The 16,600-nt window shown below is 37.7% G+C and overlaps 1 non-coding gene across 1 annotated transcript; it reads left to right on the top strand.

Annotated features, from left to right (window-relative positions):
* Window positions 1–16,240: 16,240 nt before the first annotated feature.
* On the top strand, window positions 16,241–16,344 carry LOC147525270 (small nucleolar RNA R71). The gene has a single exon (XR_015206524.1). It is a non-coding gene; the product is annotated as a small nucleolar RNA R71 (small nucleolar RNA).
* The last annotated feature ends 256 nt before the right edge of the window (window positions 16,345–16,600 follow it).

Below are 16,600 nucleotides of genomic sequence, written 5' to 3'. Positions count from 1 at the left end.
TTGTTAGTTGCTTCAAGTAAGAAAAGAAATTTCTATCCAAAGAAAATAAAAAAAATAAAAAATAAAAAATAAAAAGTTAAAACTCCAAAAACAGAATCAAAGAAGTCAAAAGCCAAAAGAAAAAGCAAAAAAATGGCTAAGGATGGAAACAAAGTGTAGAAGCAAATTAAAGAACAAGGTTTTCTCTAATTACATAATATGAAGACTCTATTATCTCAGACTTATCCTTTTTGAATATTCATTTCCTTCATTCTAAACCATCACCTAATCCCCGTAACACCTAATAAAGACTTCTAGCTCAATTAGGAATAGGTTAGTGTGATAGTAAGTGGCAGATGTGTTTGATCGACTTCAGCTTTCTTGTGTGTGATTGAGATTGTAAGGTAAAGTGTGCCCGCTACACACTGGAGTGAGCGAAACTTGAGTGGAAAAATCAGAGTGGTTTCTGTCTTGACATATATATGAGGACCTACTTAAGGACGCTATTCCAAAGTTTTAGAAACGGACCTATTATTGCATTTCATAGCATAGTTCATTGTCTATATATTTATTCGTAGACGATTGATTATTATGCACGTATTAGCTTAAATTTTGACTTGATTATTCTGTATTCATTGCTAGTGAAATGTATAGATATCTAAGAATAAAGTAGGAAACAATAATTTTATTTCTTAGTCGTTGTTGTATAGATGAAGTTTGTGAGTACCTTCTCTGGAAAACTCTCACGAGGTTATAACTCGTCCACTAGGGAATTCCTAGTGGTTTAAGGCCTTGTTGCATATGGTCAATGCAATCGCACTTAGCGAAACGAGATTAGTTAGAACTCCATTTTTGGTCACTTATTTTAATTTCTCATATTTGCTTGAGGACAAGCAAAATGCTGTTTGGGGGTGGTTTGATAAGAGCCCAAAACTGTAGTTTTAACCCCTTAATAATATTACATTTAGACCAATTATGCGAGTAATAAATAAGAGTTAATGTTGATTATGTGTTTTTATGTATTTCAGGCATTGGAGTCGATTATGTGCAGAAATGTGTCACTTTTGCCAGATAAAGGAGCAAGGGTTGGTTGCTAAGAAGTTTTGTGATTAGGCCAAGATTCAAGGAGAAAAAGTCTTTTTAAAGCCCGGTCAAAGCTAAAAAGTCAAAGTCAATGCGGGCAGAAATAGAGTAGAAAAGTCAACAAACCTTCCGCAGACCGTATCTTTGGACTGGTACCTCGCAATTGGGCCTATTATATGTCAAAACGACCTGATCGGAAAGAGTTTTCTAATGGTCTAGGCCTTGACCCAATCGGAGGAGCAAAATTAGATGAAAAGGCTATTGCAGTAATTTCCAACAAAGAAACCCTTTTTGGACTTATGTAATTAGGATTTGGGATTGATTTAAAGTCCTAAAACATGGCTCCAAAGCCCATGCACGAAAATGTAAACCTAGCATCTCTTATATAAAATGGACTAAGGCATAGACTTAGATATACTTAGACTTAGATAGAGATTAATTAATTAGAGATAGATAGTTAGAACTTAGACTTAGTTATTAGTTTAAACTTAAGTTATTTATTGTTCTTCAGTATTCATTAGATTAATAAAAGAAAGGTTGTTCTTCATTATGTTTTCTTCTTATATATATGTTTATGATAGTCTAATGACTTCTAGCTAAACCTCTATTAGAAGGGTTTGATGAAGCTTGATGAAAACTTGATGTGTTAGTTAAGATTATTGCTTTCAAGAGTTTCACTCTAGTAGGATAGTTGATTCGCCATGAGAATGGGTTGGACTTCCTCACATGCTAATTATTAATTGGTAGAGATTGTCATGAGTAATTAGGGATTAAACACTTAATCTTATTTGATTAGGATTACAATAATCACAACTAGCATATTAGGAATACATCAAGTGGATTCAAATTCCCCTAATCCCTTCTCTATATTTACATTTCAATATTCATTTATCATAGTATAAGTTAAACATCTTATTTAAGTTCAATTGCCATAGTAGTATAATTTCAAATCATTACTCTCAACTGTTTTGTTAGTATCGATTAAATTAACGAAAACTTACGTTTAAAGGACTAGGAGTGGAACGAATTCTGTACTCCATTTATTGCATGATTCACGAGAGTAGAACTTTGATAGTTTAGAGTAAATTATTATTCTTTACTTCTGTTTAAGTTTAATTAGTTAAGTAGGAGTAAAGGATAATTTCTACTTTTATCAATCTCTTTTCCATCTAATTCCGTCCAATTTCACTGACGGTTTCTCTAACGGCGTTAGTGATTTCCCATCCAATTCCGTCCAATTTCACTAACGGTTTCGCTAACGGCGTTAGCGAGCTCACGTTAACGTTTTTTTTTTTTTTTTGTTATAATCTTTAATCAATCTTAAAAATTTACGTGAATAGTTTTTTTTTGTAATAATCTTTAATCAATCTAAAAAATTAATTCTTTAAAAAAAATACATTATTCACATAACACTATTTTCTGTTTCTGCTCGCACCAGTAGCAGTGGAGATAATGTGTAAACCAACTACCCTACCACTACCTCCCGCAACTGATTTGGGGTGGTTTGGGGTAGGAAATGACTTGTATTAGGTTCGTTAGGTTTGGGTTGGTTTGGTGAACTCATTTGTTGGGTTTTTGTGGTTGTCGGAGATAAACTTTTTTGGGGCTGGTTTGTCCTCCCGGAGAGGTTTTGGTTTAGGTTTGTTTGTTGGTTGGATGAGGTTTGGGATTTGTAGTTTTGCCGACAGGATTTGGGATTTGCTTATTTTGGGTTTTGTTTGATTGTATTTGGGTTTTGTTGAGTCATTGACAAGATTTGGATATGAGAAAGAAGAAAGTTGTTTCTTCTGGTTCTATTGCCTTGCCTCTTAAGAAACGTGTTCATTGTCCTTTCCGAGATCGTCATGGATGCACTAATGGGGTAAACGATAATGGTTTTATTATTCCCTACTTTCTCACGCATTTTGATAAACAACACGTAGGTTGTCAGTTGAGTATTGATAGGGTATGGGATGAAGTTAGTGATGATTGTGATTTGTATTTGTTATTGGAGAATTCCTTAAAGTCTATAAACAAATGGATGTGTGGTCGTTGTCTTGGTATCCACGCACTTGGTATACCGTGTCGTCATCTAGATGCTATCATACCACCACCTATTTTGATGGAGAATGGGGAATCCCCATGTTTCATTGTGGGCATACCACAGCCGCCTCCTAAGCCCGACACTATAGATCTTGCATCCACGACACAAAGGGGTGGTGGTGACACCCCTGATCCGCTTGTTGTTTCTTCTTCTCTTAATGAGAAATTACTGGATAATGCATTTCATATGCCTTTCCGAACCATGAAAAGTATACCACGTGCTTGTCGATTGGCATTTTCTGGTGCACTAAAATCGGCTCTCTGGGATATTACAACTGATCCTAGTTCAGCTATGCCTTGGGTTCGCCTCCTCCTTTTGTCACGTTGCACTCTGCAAGTTTTCCGACCATAGAATCGCCAGGAACGTCGTTCTGGCACTAGGAAAAACTTTCAGCAAAAACAGATTCTCTATGCTTTGACGACATGGAATGAGCCTAGCGGGGTGTTTCGTCTCTTAGAGTCTATAATAGAGCCTCCTTCAATCCAGCCAACTAGGAAATCTGCCTCCACTCAGAATGTGCGTCGCTGCTTACAGAAAGTTGCTGATGGACATTTTGCTACAGCGGTTAAAGTGTTATCATCATTAGGAGTTGCCTCCAATACTGCGGAGACTATATGTGCATTAAAGGAGAAGCACCCGATGCGACAACCACCTATAAGACTGACTGTTCTTTGGGCTGAGCCCCTTTAGTAGTAGAGAGAGACGCCCTCTTGTCATGTATTAGGTCATTTCCACAAGGTACTTCTTGTGGTCGTGGTGGTCTTCGAGCTCAGCATTTGTTGGATGCCATGAGTGGTGCTTCAGCAGCTATATCGTTTGATTTGCTAGATGCATTGACCACTATAGTGAATCTTTGGTTACAGGGACGATGTCCACAGCCGTTAGCGGAATTCATTCCAAGTGTTCCGCTTACTCCACTTCTCAAGCCAAATAATATTATTCGTCCTATAGCTATGGGAATTGTTTGGCGTTATCTGGTCTCCAAGATTGCAATGAAAGGAGTTTGCCAAGATATGGTAGGATACTTACAGGATTTTCAGTATAGGGTTGGTGTTTCTAGTGGTGTAGAAGCGATTTTGCACGCTGTCAACCACATAGTGTATGCTAACATTGACAATACCTCTCTTTCGATGCTGCTTGTAGATTTTCAGAATGCTTTTAACATGGTTGATCGGACTACCATGTTGAGAGAGGTTCGTATCTGTTGCCTAGCTATTGTCCCTTGGGTTGAGTACTTGTATTGTCAACCTACGAGGTTATATATAGGGGATGGCTACATATGGTCTACTACTGGGGTCCAACAAGGCGACTCTTTGGGTCCCCTTCTATTTGCACTGGTGTTGCATCCCCTGATTCTGCGGATCCAGTCTAGTTGTCAATTGTTCCTACATGCATGGTATCTAGATGATGGGACTCTGATCGGAGATACAGAACAAGTGGCGATAGCTTTGGGTATGATTCAGGAAGAAGGACCTTCTTATGAGCTGGTTCTTAATGTGACTAAAACTAAGATATTTTGGCCATCACTGGATCCACGTCGCTCCACTCCTGGTCTCTTTCCTTCAGATTTGTCCCGTCCTCAACAGGGAGTCAGGTTGCTTGGAGGTGCAGTCAGCACTGATTCTTCCTTTGTCATGGGCCTTGCTCGCAAGCGTGTTGAAAAGGTTGTGACTTTGATGGACCGTTTAGCTATATTGGAAGATCCACAGTGTGAGTTAGCTCTCTTACGTGCTTGTGCTGGGCTCTCTAAGTTGGTATCTATGATTCGTACTTGTCCACCATCCCTATTTAGATAGGCAGCTAAGACTTTTGATCGGAATCTCCACAGTGTTCTCCAGGGTATTATGGTTTATGATGGTCCTAACTTCGTTGATTTGCAGTGGCGTTTATCGACACTCCCATTATGTCTTGGTGGGTTAGGTATTTATTATGCCACTGATGTCTCTACTTTTGCTTTTGTGGTCTCCCATTGTCAGACTGCTAAGCTTCAGAACCACATTCTTAGGAGTTGTGGGCCAGTGCTTTTGGATGAGATTCTTGATGTTGCTAACAGTGCATTGAGTCTTTGTCTACCCGATTTTGATCTCAGTTCTATGGCTGTGAATGTTATCGTCCCCTTAAAACCACAGAAAGTTTTGGCGGAAGTGTTTTATGGTAAGATTATTGCTGGTCTTGAGAGGAGTTTGTGTTATCTGCTCATCAGAAAGCAGTCAAAGGATTTCCTACATGCTATTCCGATGGAGGGACTAGAACAGCGTATGTCATCGGTGGAGTATTGTTCTATTCTCTGGTACCGTCTCATGATTCCTTTGTACTCTGATGGTGGTCTATGCCCTGTTTGCAAAAAAAGTAGACTAGATGCTTTCGGGGACCATGCAACACATTGTAGACATTTTCCAGGTTTCAAATACCGACATGATCATGTTAGAGATATTTTATGTGATGCATTTTGGAGGGCTGGGGTACAAGTGAAGAAGGAGGCTCCCATGAATTTTCTCACTGATCCAAATGAGGGAAGATCTACACTTCGACCTGCAGATGTATTGATATACAATTTGTCTAAGGGGAGACATTCATGTGTTGATGTAACTGAAGCCTCTCCGTTGGTTGGGCTTGGGAATGGAGTCTTTGAGGTGGGAGAAGCAGCTAAGAGAGCAACGACAGGGAAGATAGAGAAGTATGAGGAAGCTTACATGACTAACCAGCATTGTTTCATTCCGTTTAGTTTCGACACTTTCGGTTTCTTGGAACAACAGTCTGTTGAGCATCTCAAGAGACTTCAAAAAGTTATGGACAGTAACGTTATGACAGCTGGTTCTAACGAGTTTGTTTTTAGAAGAATAGGATTTGCTATTCAGAAAGGTCTTTCGGCGCAGCTTGTTGCACGCTTGTCCTAATTATTTGTAAAATTCCTTATCAGTATCAATAAAATTTCCACTTAAAAAAAACACACACACACACTGTTCACGTAAATTTTTAAGATTGCTTAAAGATTATTACAAAAAAAATAATAAAAAAAAACATTGTTCACATAAATTTTTAAGATTGATTAAAGATTATTTCAAAAAAAAACACACACACACACATTTTCACGTAAATTTTTAAGATTGATTAAAGATTATTACAAAAAAAATTAAAAAAAAAAAAAAAAATAAAAACAAAAAACACACTGTTCACGTGAGCTCGCTAACGCCATTAGCGAAACCGTTACTGAAATTGGACGGAAAAGAGACTGAGGTACTCAATTCAAACAAATTGAGAGTTCATGGAACGAATAGGCGAGAAAAAAAGTACAGGTACCATTTAGGAAAAAAAAAGTGAAAGTACGTGGTACTAAATAGTCATAAACTCTTTTTTCTTTCTTTTTCTTTTGGCTTTTAACTATTTTGATTCTATTTTTGGAGTTCTAACTTTTTATTTTTTTATTTATTTTTTTTCTTTGGATGGAAACTTTCTTTTCTTTTCTTATTTGAAGCAAGTAACAAATTCTTGGTTTTCCAAAGGTCTTTCTCTTTTATTTTCTTCATTTCATCTCTATTCTCAGACTCATTCAAAAATGGGTAGGCTGATTTTATTTTATTTTTGTTTTTGTAAAAGGGTAAAGAATTTTCGGTTTATAAAAAGGCTAAAGAAAGGCTCAAAGGGGCGACTAGTGGAAAATAATTTCATATAGGTTTGAATTTTTGGCTATATCGATCCAAAAAGAGCCTAAATTCTCGTTTAAGATATGGTATAGTGATCAACCAAGTGGACGTATGATTTCTCTATTCGGAATTTACTTCTCCCTTGTGTCATTACCCAGATATTTCACTCATATAAGGCTTTAAGGCTATATTCTCACAGGATTTGTATAATAAGTACTCTAGCCTAGATTTCAGAAACTTACTGCCAATACAAACATAGATGCTCATACAATATATTTATGGAAAGATGCAATGATTATTACCTACATATTAACCTAAGTTTCTAAAAACTATTATAATTTAAGAGCTAAAGTGAAACTTCTAGACTAATATCATCATGGAGAAAGAAACAATACCAATATTCCTAAGTGCATGGTATAAATACTTATTATTTATATATTTTTTATTTTTTTTACTAGAAAAAAAGTGAATATTATACATATATATATATCCTAATAGGTGCCTTAAATTATGTGTGTTTCTATGCCACCCCGAAACAAAAACATGTTTTGTCCTCAAAGTATAGAAATAAAAAGGATAGGAAATACCATGAAAACACGAAAAATTTAAGAACACTTGCAAAACAAATTCAGAACATACTAATATAGATAAATAAAAATAGACGCAACTCTATATAAGTTTTACCCGTTATGGGAATAACAAAAATTAAATTGCTTGGAACATAAGCAGACACTAACAAAAAGTAAAACTTACCTCATATCCCTCATTTAAGCGTTGTCCTCCTCTTCTATGAAGAAGTGAGGTTCATTTGCATTCTGCCGTGCCATGACAATTTGCCAGGCTTTACGCCATTTATCATCTACCATTGCTAACCTGTTAAACGCCACTTGGTCAGATGGGGTGTAAGGAGCAACCCAATTAGGTTGTAGCCTCCACCTCGACCAAGTCATTGCACGGAATGAGTGTATAATGCAATTGGTGGGTCTCACAATGTCAACCGCAACCCAATCCGTGAAACGGGTACAAAACTCAAGAAAGAAACATAGCATTATGCGGCAACCCAAGACAGGCATAAGAATGTACTTATGCCTCATGCTATGGGCTCGTGCTAAACTAGACACTAAGGTCTGGGGAAGGTCATAGAGCATATGTCCCTCAGCTAGAGCAAGGAAGACGTCACAAGTGGTGTTATTCGCAAAAGAAAAACGTCATTCCCCTAAGATATTCAGCATGATAAAGAACATAACAATGCCCACGTTAAGGGACAAGCTACCAAGGGTTACGTTATATTGCCCTTGGTCCTCTACACGAAAAATCCCTACCCCATAGGTCTCATGCAAAAACTCATAGTTGTAGATATACATATTATCAACCAAATAGTCCCATGAGTTTTGAATTTCAGCAGGCATAGCAACTAATGGTGACAGAGAACACTTGTTCCCCATCCGGGCGATAAAAGAACTTACAATGATCATAGAAATAAGTTGTAAGTGCAACAGAATATAGTTCATCAGAGCTTACCATTAAAGGCTGCCATCCTGCCTGTATAATCAAGTCGCGAAACCAAGACTCATAGGTGTCACTCTCGAACAAATCTTCGAAGGACTGCTCCGGTATGATTTGAGGAGATTTCATATCAACCGAACACACTCTTGAACTCCCGAAGTATCCTTGGAACACCCTAGAAAAAATCAAAAATAGGAGGTCTTGTTAAGGTAAAGGCGCGGGCGCGCTCAACTCTGACTCTGCGATCCAAGTTGTTGGTCGTGGGCGCGTTCTGTGTATAGACAAAAGAGGGCACGGGCGTGCTCCGAGTAATGTATGTGTTATGAAGTTTAGAGGTGAAAGTGATAAGTTTAGAGGTGGAAGTGAGAATATTTGAGCTGACCATGTATTTATAGAAGACTAGTTTCTTAATATAAGTTCCACAAGTTGTCCAAATTGTTAAGGCAGGATGATGGAAAAAGAAAATTTCTAAATCCAAAATAGAAACAAATAAGGTGCATACTACAAAATCAAACCAATAGCTTTTAGGCTGGAAATAAAAATAGCAATCATCCAATTTCTAAAAATAGCAACCCAAGAGTAGCTCATTATAGCTACACCACATTAGCAACATGCTCACATAACCCATATTCTCACAACCTTGTAATATTAACTTCCAAAAACAAGTGGATAGGGAAAAATATAATGCTAAACAAATAATACCACCCCCAAACAAGTCGGGAATGTGGGATTCGTGAAAAATAGCAAGCAGTCTCATACCAAATTTAAATTAACTCGAAATGTAGATAACAACTAAAGACAGAATTCAATATTAACTACTTAACTAACAACTCGGAATAAAAATTATTCTACTAAAAATAGGGAAATTTCCTAGCAACAATAATCTAATCAACAGCTAGCCACGAGATGAGGATGGGCCAGAGCCATCCGTCCTACGTCTACGACGCTCATGCCTCCCAGAGTCAGCAGAAGAAGAAGCCTCATGAGGTGGCAATCGTCGCAGAACTTCTACTTGAAACGTGCGATGTTGCTTCATAAAAGCATCCATGGCTTCCCAACGCTTCGTATTACTCTGGACGAGAGCCTCCATGTTATCCTGGATGTCCTGGTGACTATCACTGAGCAACTGAATATTCTACTGCAACTTAGCTTGGTTATTAAGAACGGTACCCTGCCTAGTCTGAATAGCCTCACATAGGTCATTCAGAGAATGTCGGCCTGTATGAATCGTCTCATACTGAGTATGGAGAGTTCGCAGGCCACGATGATGTAACAAGATGTGGGCTACATCCGTAGTAGCCCTTTTCAAAGCATCCACATCAAAACACGTTGTGTCATCCTTATCCGGTGCTGTCTCAAAATGCCTAGCTTCCAGAAAATTCCAACCCCTCTTAATACATTCCCGATAGATACATGCATTTTCATGCAACTTCAAATTAATCTTACCAGTCTTCAGAACACCTCCCTAATACATCATAACCTTTGTAATCAAAGTAGGGAAGCCTGCGGTCGATTTACCAACTGCCTTAATCTCATTTAACAAAAATTCAAGGATGCAGAACCCATACCTCCTATTCTGAAGGGTCCAGAGAACATGCAGACAACTCAAATTGATGTCACTCGCTTTCGTGGTGGTAATAATATTCCTACCAACCCACTGAGCCACAGCCAGCTGGTTCTTTCTCAGAGACGTCTGACGAACACAATGCAAGTTTGGATTGTAAACTCCCTCCAAGACAGTCTCCTTTATCAAAGGACCGATTCCACCAAGCTGAGATTTCAGCATTGTGACTACGATGGGTCTTCGGTCAATGCCAGTAATCTCAGACAATATTGTTGTAGTCAATTCCCTTCGACTACCATTCACTTTAACAAAAACCCGACCACCATCAATCTCCCTCTTTTTATAAAAATCATACACCAAATCAGTATGATAAAAATCCTCCAGAGAATACCACAATCCCTGCCACTTCCTAATAACCATTTCGGCACTGTAAAAGGGGAAAAATTGGGTTTGGGTAAAAACTTGTTCCGGAAGAACCTTTGGTGGTTGAGGAGCCATTGGGTTTTGAATTTGAGGTGAATGTAAGGTGGGGAAGAGTGAATTAAAACTCTATCGAAATTTGGAGTGAGTTCGGGTGGAGGTTAGGTCGCGGGTTTTTTTTTTACTTTGGTTGGTGTTCTTGGAGGTAGAGAAGAAGAACTCGCGAAGGGTTTTTCTCTCTCTCTTTTGTTTTTTTTGGAAATCACGTGCGAGTCATGTGACTACGTAGGGATAAACCGGTTTGGGCCCAAGCCCAAAACAAATTCCGAAATGCCCATCCTGTCTTATGCCTCGTAAAATTTAAAACTAAAATTCCCGATTCGTTAACGGTCCGATTTTGGCGAATGAGCTATGAAAACGATCAGCAGAGAAAGTAAAATCCTCGTAATCTAACCATGGTTAACATATAAAAAGATGGAAAATGCCTCGTAACGCATAAATGACATAAGTTATATGATCACAAGAAATCTAAATTCATAGATATTGTCAACCCAAATCAAAATACGACTAAATGGCATAAACAACAAGAATAAGAAGTTGAGCAATCAAGAAAAGAAAGACCAAACACCCTACCCCCACAAAATTTGAAAACATAGTTCATAAAATTTGTTTTAAAAACATGGGTCTTTTTAAAGTCATATTCCCGAGACTTGCTAGATTACTGTTTATAGGGTTTTAATATTTATTTATTTATTATGAATAAGTTTAATATAAAGGAAAACAATAAAACAATAAAGACATAAATCACTCCATAAAGAAACATGACTCAAAAACTAAGAAAACATGCAAGAAAGGAAAGCATGAATTATGTTAAACGTGGACTTAGAATCTTGTACTTACAGCCCCACACTCCAAAGGAGGGCCCGGTTACCTTAATGGTAGCACTCACCAATATATAGAAATGAAAGAAAGTACACCAAACATCAAAGGTCAGTCCTCATAGACAGGGTCCTGTAGAAGGACCTCCTCCACATTTAGGGACATTAACTCGTGAAAATGTTTTAATCATTGGCCATTAACTTGAAAGATATTGTTGTCCTTGGGATTTACCAAGGTGATTGCCCCATAAAAGGTGATTTCAGTAACCAGAAAAGGACCAGACCAACGGGTTTTTAATTTTCTTGAAAAAATATGCAAACGGGAGTTGTAAAGCAAATCCTTTTGACCAACCACAAACTCTTTACGCAAAATCTGTTTATCATGAACACGTTTCATGCTTGCTTTATAATCCTTCGTGAGATCATAAGAATCGCTACAAATTTCTTCAAGTTCATTTAATTGTAACTTGCGCTTGACACCTGCCTCATCAATATTAAAGTTAAGGCTATTTATAGCCCACATAGCATGGTGCTCTAATTCAACGGGAAAGTGACAAGGTTTTCCAAACACAAGTCTAAAGAGAGACATTCCTATAGGAGTTTTAAAAGTTGTCTGATATTCCCATAAGGCATCAGTTAGACGCTTAGACCAATCTTTTCAATTAGGATTGACTGTCGTTTCTAGTATTTTTTTAATTTCCCTATTAGAGACTTCTACTTGGCCACTAGTCTGTGGATGATAAGGAGTAGCCACCTTATGGGTAACTCCGTACTTCTTCACTACGAAGCAACAATTATATTGCAAAAATGCATTATGCCATCACTGATGATTGCTTTAGGGATGCCAAAATGACAGAAAATATATTCCTTAACAAAAAACACAATTGTTTTATGGTCATTAGTACGGCAAGCCATGGCCTCTATCCATTTGGAAACGTAGTCCGAGACAACAAGAATATAAATAAAACCATGGAAAACAGGAAAAGGACCCATGAAATTAATTCCACATACATCAAAATTTTAACTACCATAATGGGATTTAAAGGCATCATATTACGTTTAGTGATACGCCCAAGTTGTTAGCAGTGAACACACGTCTTGCAATGAACTTGGGCATCTTTAAAAAGGGTAGGCCAATAAAAACCACATTGCAGAACTTTAGCAGCTGTTTTCATACCACTAAAATGGCCACCACACTCTTTATCATGGCAGAAGGATAAAACCTCATTATATTCCCACTGGGGAATACAACGGCGAATAATCTGATCTGCACAATACTTAAAAAGGTAGGGCTCATCCCAATAGTATAGCTTAACTCTGGCAAAAAATCTTTTACGTTCATTTCTTGACCAAACATCAGGAATAATATCAAAAGCTAAATAATTCACAATGTCGGCATACCAAGGTCCAGAAAAAATAGAATAAAGATACTCATCAGGAAAAGAATCAGATATGGACTCAGAATCACTATCACTGTCATTGGTTAGTCTAAATAAATGATCGGCAACTATATTTTTAACCGCTCGTTTATCTTTAATTTCTAGGGTAACCTCTTACAGGAGAAGAATCCAATGGATCAATCTCTATTTAGCATCCTTCTTGGTGAGAAGGTACCTAAGAGTTGCATGCATGGTTAGTGTAGACTAAGGTCTTTGAACCAACCAAATAAGGGCGGAACTTATCTAAAGCATAAACCACAGCTAAAAATTCCTTTTCCGTAGTTGTGTAATTTTGTTGAGCATCATTTAAAGTCTTACTAGCATAATAAATAACAGTGGACTTATCATCTAGTTTCTGGCCTAACACAGCACTAACAGCATAATCGCTAGCGTCGCACATAAGCTCGAAAAGTTTAGACCAATCGGGAGGTTGTATAATCGGTGCAGATGTTAAAGTGGCTTTTAAAGTTTCAAAAGCTTGTTTGCAGTCATAATTAAAATCAAATATAGCATATTTTAAAAGCAGATTAGTTAAAGGACTAGCTAATTTGGAAAAATCCTTAATAAAACATCTATAAAAACCTGCATGTCCTAAAAAGGCTATAATGTCACGGATAGTCCGTAGTATAGGTAGAGACGCTATTTTATCTAATTTAGCCTTATCTACTTCTATGTCGTCACTAGAGACAATATTTCCTAGCACTATTCCTTTCTTTATCATAAAATGACATTTTCTCCAAATTAAAACCAGATTATTTTCCTCACACCGTGTCAACACCTTGGAAAGGTTAGACAAGCATTCACTGAAAGAGTCTCCATAGATAGAAAAACCATCCATAAAAACTTCCATAAAGCGCTCCACCATGTCACTAAAGATATGAAGCATACACTACTGGAAGGTACTAGGAGCATTACAGAGGCCAAAAGGCATCCGTTTATAGGCATATGTTCCAAAAGGACGTATGAAGGTAGTCTTGTCTTGGTCGTCAGGATCAATAATTATCTAAAAATAGCCAGAGTAGCCATCTAAAAAACAATAATAAGCATGACCAGCTAGGCGTTCGAGCATCTAATCTATAAAAAGTAAAGAAAAGTGATCCTTTCATGTCATAGCGTTTAAGCGTCTGTAGTCAGTACAGATTCTCCATTTTATAGGAACTTGTGTGGAAACATATTCACCCACAGCATTATGAACAACGGTAACCCCTAATTTCTTAGGGACTACGTGAATAGGACTTATCCATTCGCTATCGGAGATGGGATATATGATACCCGCATCGAGTAACCGTAAGACTTCCTCCCTGACCACCTCTTTCATGGCAGGGTTCAAGCGACGCTGAGGTTCGCATGAAGTCTTCGCATTATCCTCCAAATGTATGCAATGCGTGCATACACTAGGGTCAATCCCCTTAATGTCGTCTAGGGACCAACCGATCGCTGAATGATTTTTCCTAATCACCCTAATCAAACGTGCATCTTCATCAACAGATAACTGAGAAGATATGATCACCGAATGACTACCATCCGAATCAAGCTGGATATATTTCAACTCAGCAGGAAAAGGTTTAAGCACATGGGTGGGAGGAATGGGTAAAAAGGATTCTGAAGGGTCCTCATTTTGAGTAGTAAAGACTTGTTTAGGTAAAAGGTCTTCAAACTCAGAAGATGGAGCTACAAAAGGATCTAAGATAGGAGTAGACTCGAAAAGGGCGTTGACTTCCTCTAAGTAGGAGTCATCGTCGAAGTCGAAACTTCCAAAGGAAAAGAATTGGTGCATCTGATTCTCTAGAAATGTATTGTTGAAATAATCTTAAGCTAAGCTCTCAATCATGCTAACTTCTTCATCGATAGTCGTATCGGATAACTATTTCATCATTTTGAAAACATTTATCTCAACAGAAAGATGGCCAAAGGACATGGACATCAAACCATCGTGGTAATTTATGAGCGTGTTGGCAATTGCCAAGAAATGATGCCCTAAAATGATAGGAACAGAGTCGTTAGCGACTTCTGTGTCTAGGATAACGAAGTCTGTTGCGTAGTAAAAATCTTGAACTTTAACCAGCATATTTTCAACCACACCCTTAGGTTACTTAATAGAACGATCAACTAATTGCAACATTATTTTAGTTGGTTGCATCTCTTGTAGACCTATTTGTTTATATAGATAATAAAGGAGTAAGTTAACACTCGCCCCCAAGTCTAATAACGCAATCCTCATGTGGGTATCCCCCAAGGTGCATTGTACAGTAAGATGACTAGGGTCCTTGTACTTAACGATTCCAATATGTTCAGATAGAGTTGGAAATTGTTCAGTTAAAAAGGCATCTTTTGGTATATTTGTTTTCTACCTAGTAGTGCACAACTCTTTTAGAAACTTAGCATGTTGTGGTAATTTTTAATAGCGTCAAGAAAAGGTAGGTTTATTGTTAGATTTTTAAAAACTTCTCTAATATCGTCAAAATTTGTATCCTTGTTTAACATGGCTAGTCTTTGGGGAAACGGTGGGTTCTCTCTATATTTAGCATATGGATCAATAGGAGTTTTAACCTTGGCCGCTTTCTTCTTAGGTTGAGGTTTAACTAGTACCTCTATAGGAGTAGGATCTTCAGTTTCTACCTCGGTATCTAGTAAAGTTTCAATTTTAATGATCACTGGTGGAGTAACAACGGGCATAGTTACGGCGTTATCAACCACTCTGCCAGAATGGAGAGTGGTGATGGCATTTAACTCACCTACGTTTATATTTTCATTACTAGTATTACCAGTTATTTCAAAGGTTGTGTTTGGCATTTTAGGATTAGGTATAGCTTGACCTGGAAACACACCTTTCGGTTGGGCTTTCTCTTTGGTTAACTGTTGTATGTGGTGATTAATGGATTGTAAAATCTGATAGTTAGCTTGCATGTAGGCTTCAAAACAATCCAGTTGTGAAGGTGTAGTGGCCACATGTGGAGTGACTGGAACTATCTCACGTTGATTATTAACGGGTGGGGTTGCGATAGTTATTATTAACCGGAACGATACCTCTATTATTATTATTATAATAATAATTATTATTATTATTATAATTACTTTGTCCTTATCCTTGTCTCGGTGGAGCTTGGTTGTAATTGTTTGCTGGCCTAACATTTTGATTATTAAACTCCGGAGGTGTAACTGGTTGATTATTTCGCCAACCGAAGTTGGGGTGTTGTCTCCAAGGTGCATTAGGTTCACTATTAATGTAGCAAACATTATCCGGCTATGCGGGTGGTTGTTCATAGAGGAGAGGACAATACTAGTCGGTATGCTCAAGGCTATAACAAAAATTACATAGAAGAGAGTTTATGTTCATGACAGGAGTAGGCTTATGTTGAATAGAAATGGTTTCTACCTTTTTTGTGAGAGATTCGAGTAGAGTTCTAAGCTCGGGATCAGATTTAACCTCAAACATACTAGCAGCCTTAACTGTGGAAGAAGAATTATTGGAGTGGGGGATGTCATTACCCCCCTTATTTTGACTCTTAGATTGATCTTCTAAAAACCTATAAGCCTCTGAGGCACCATTACTAAGGAAACTACCCACAATCATTATATCAAGAACCTCTTTATGGTGATGTAAAAACCCTTTGAAATAGGCACGAACAAGCATGTCTTTCTCAAGGTTATGATGTGGACACTAGATAAGAAGATCAGTGAAACGATTCCAGGCCTCTAAAAAGGATTCATGAGGATTCTGGCAAAAAAAATGAATCTTTTGAAGCATTTCATTTGTCTTCAGTGGTGAGTAAAACTTGGTTCCATGAACAATTGAATGAGTGTGGCCCATGAGTCCACAGAATTAGGCGATTGGTCAGTTAACCAAGACGCTGCCTTAACACCCTAAGTTTAATTTGTTCCAAACCTACGGTAGGATGATGAAATGTGGTAAGAACTTGTTCTATCCTTTGCATATGCTGATAAGGCTTCTCGTGGTCCAACCCATGAAAAACTAGTAACAAATTAAATATATTCAGGGGAAT

This window comes from Coptis chinensis, chromosome 1, assembly GCF_015680905.1.
Source record: "Coptis chinensis isolate HL-2020 chromosome 1, ASM1568090v1, whole genome shotgun sequence".
NCBI classification, from domain to species: Eukaryota; Viridiplantae; Streptophyta; class Magnoliopsida; order Ranunculales; family Ranunculaceae; genus Coptis; species Coptis chinensis.
The sequence above is the reverse complement of the archived record's forward strand: the minus strand, read 5'-3'. Positions and strand labels throughout refer to the sequence as shown.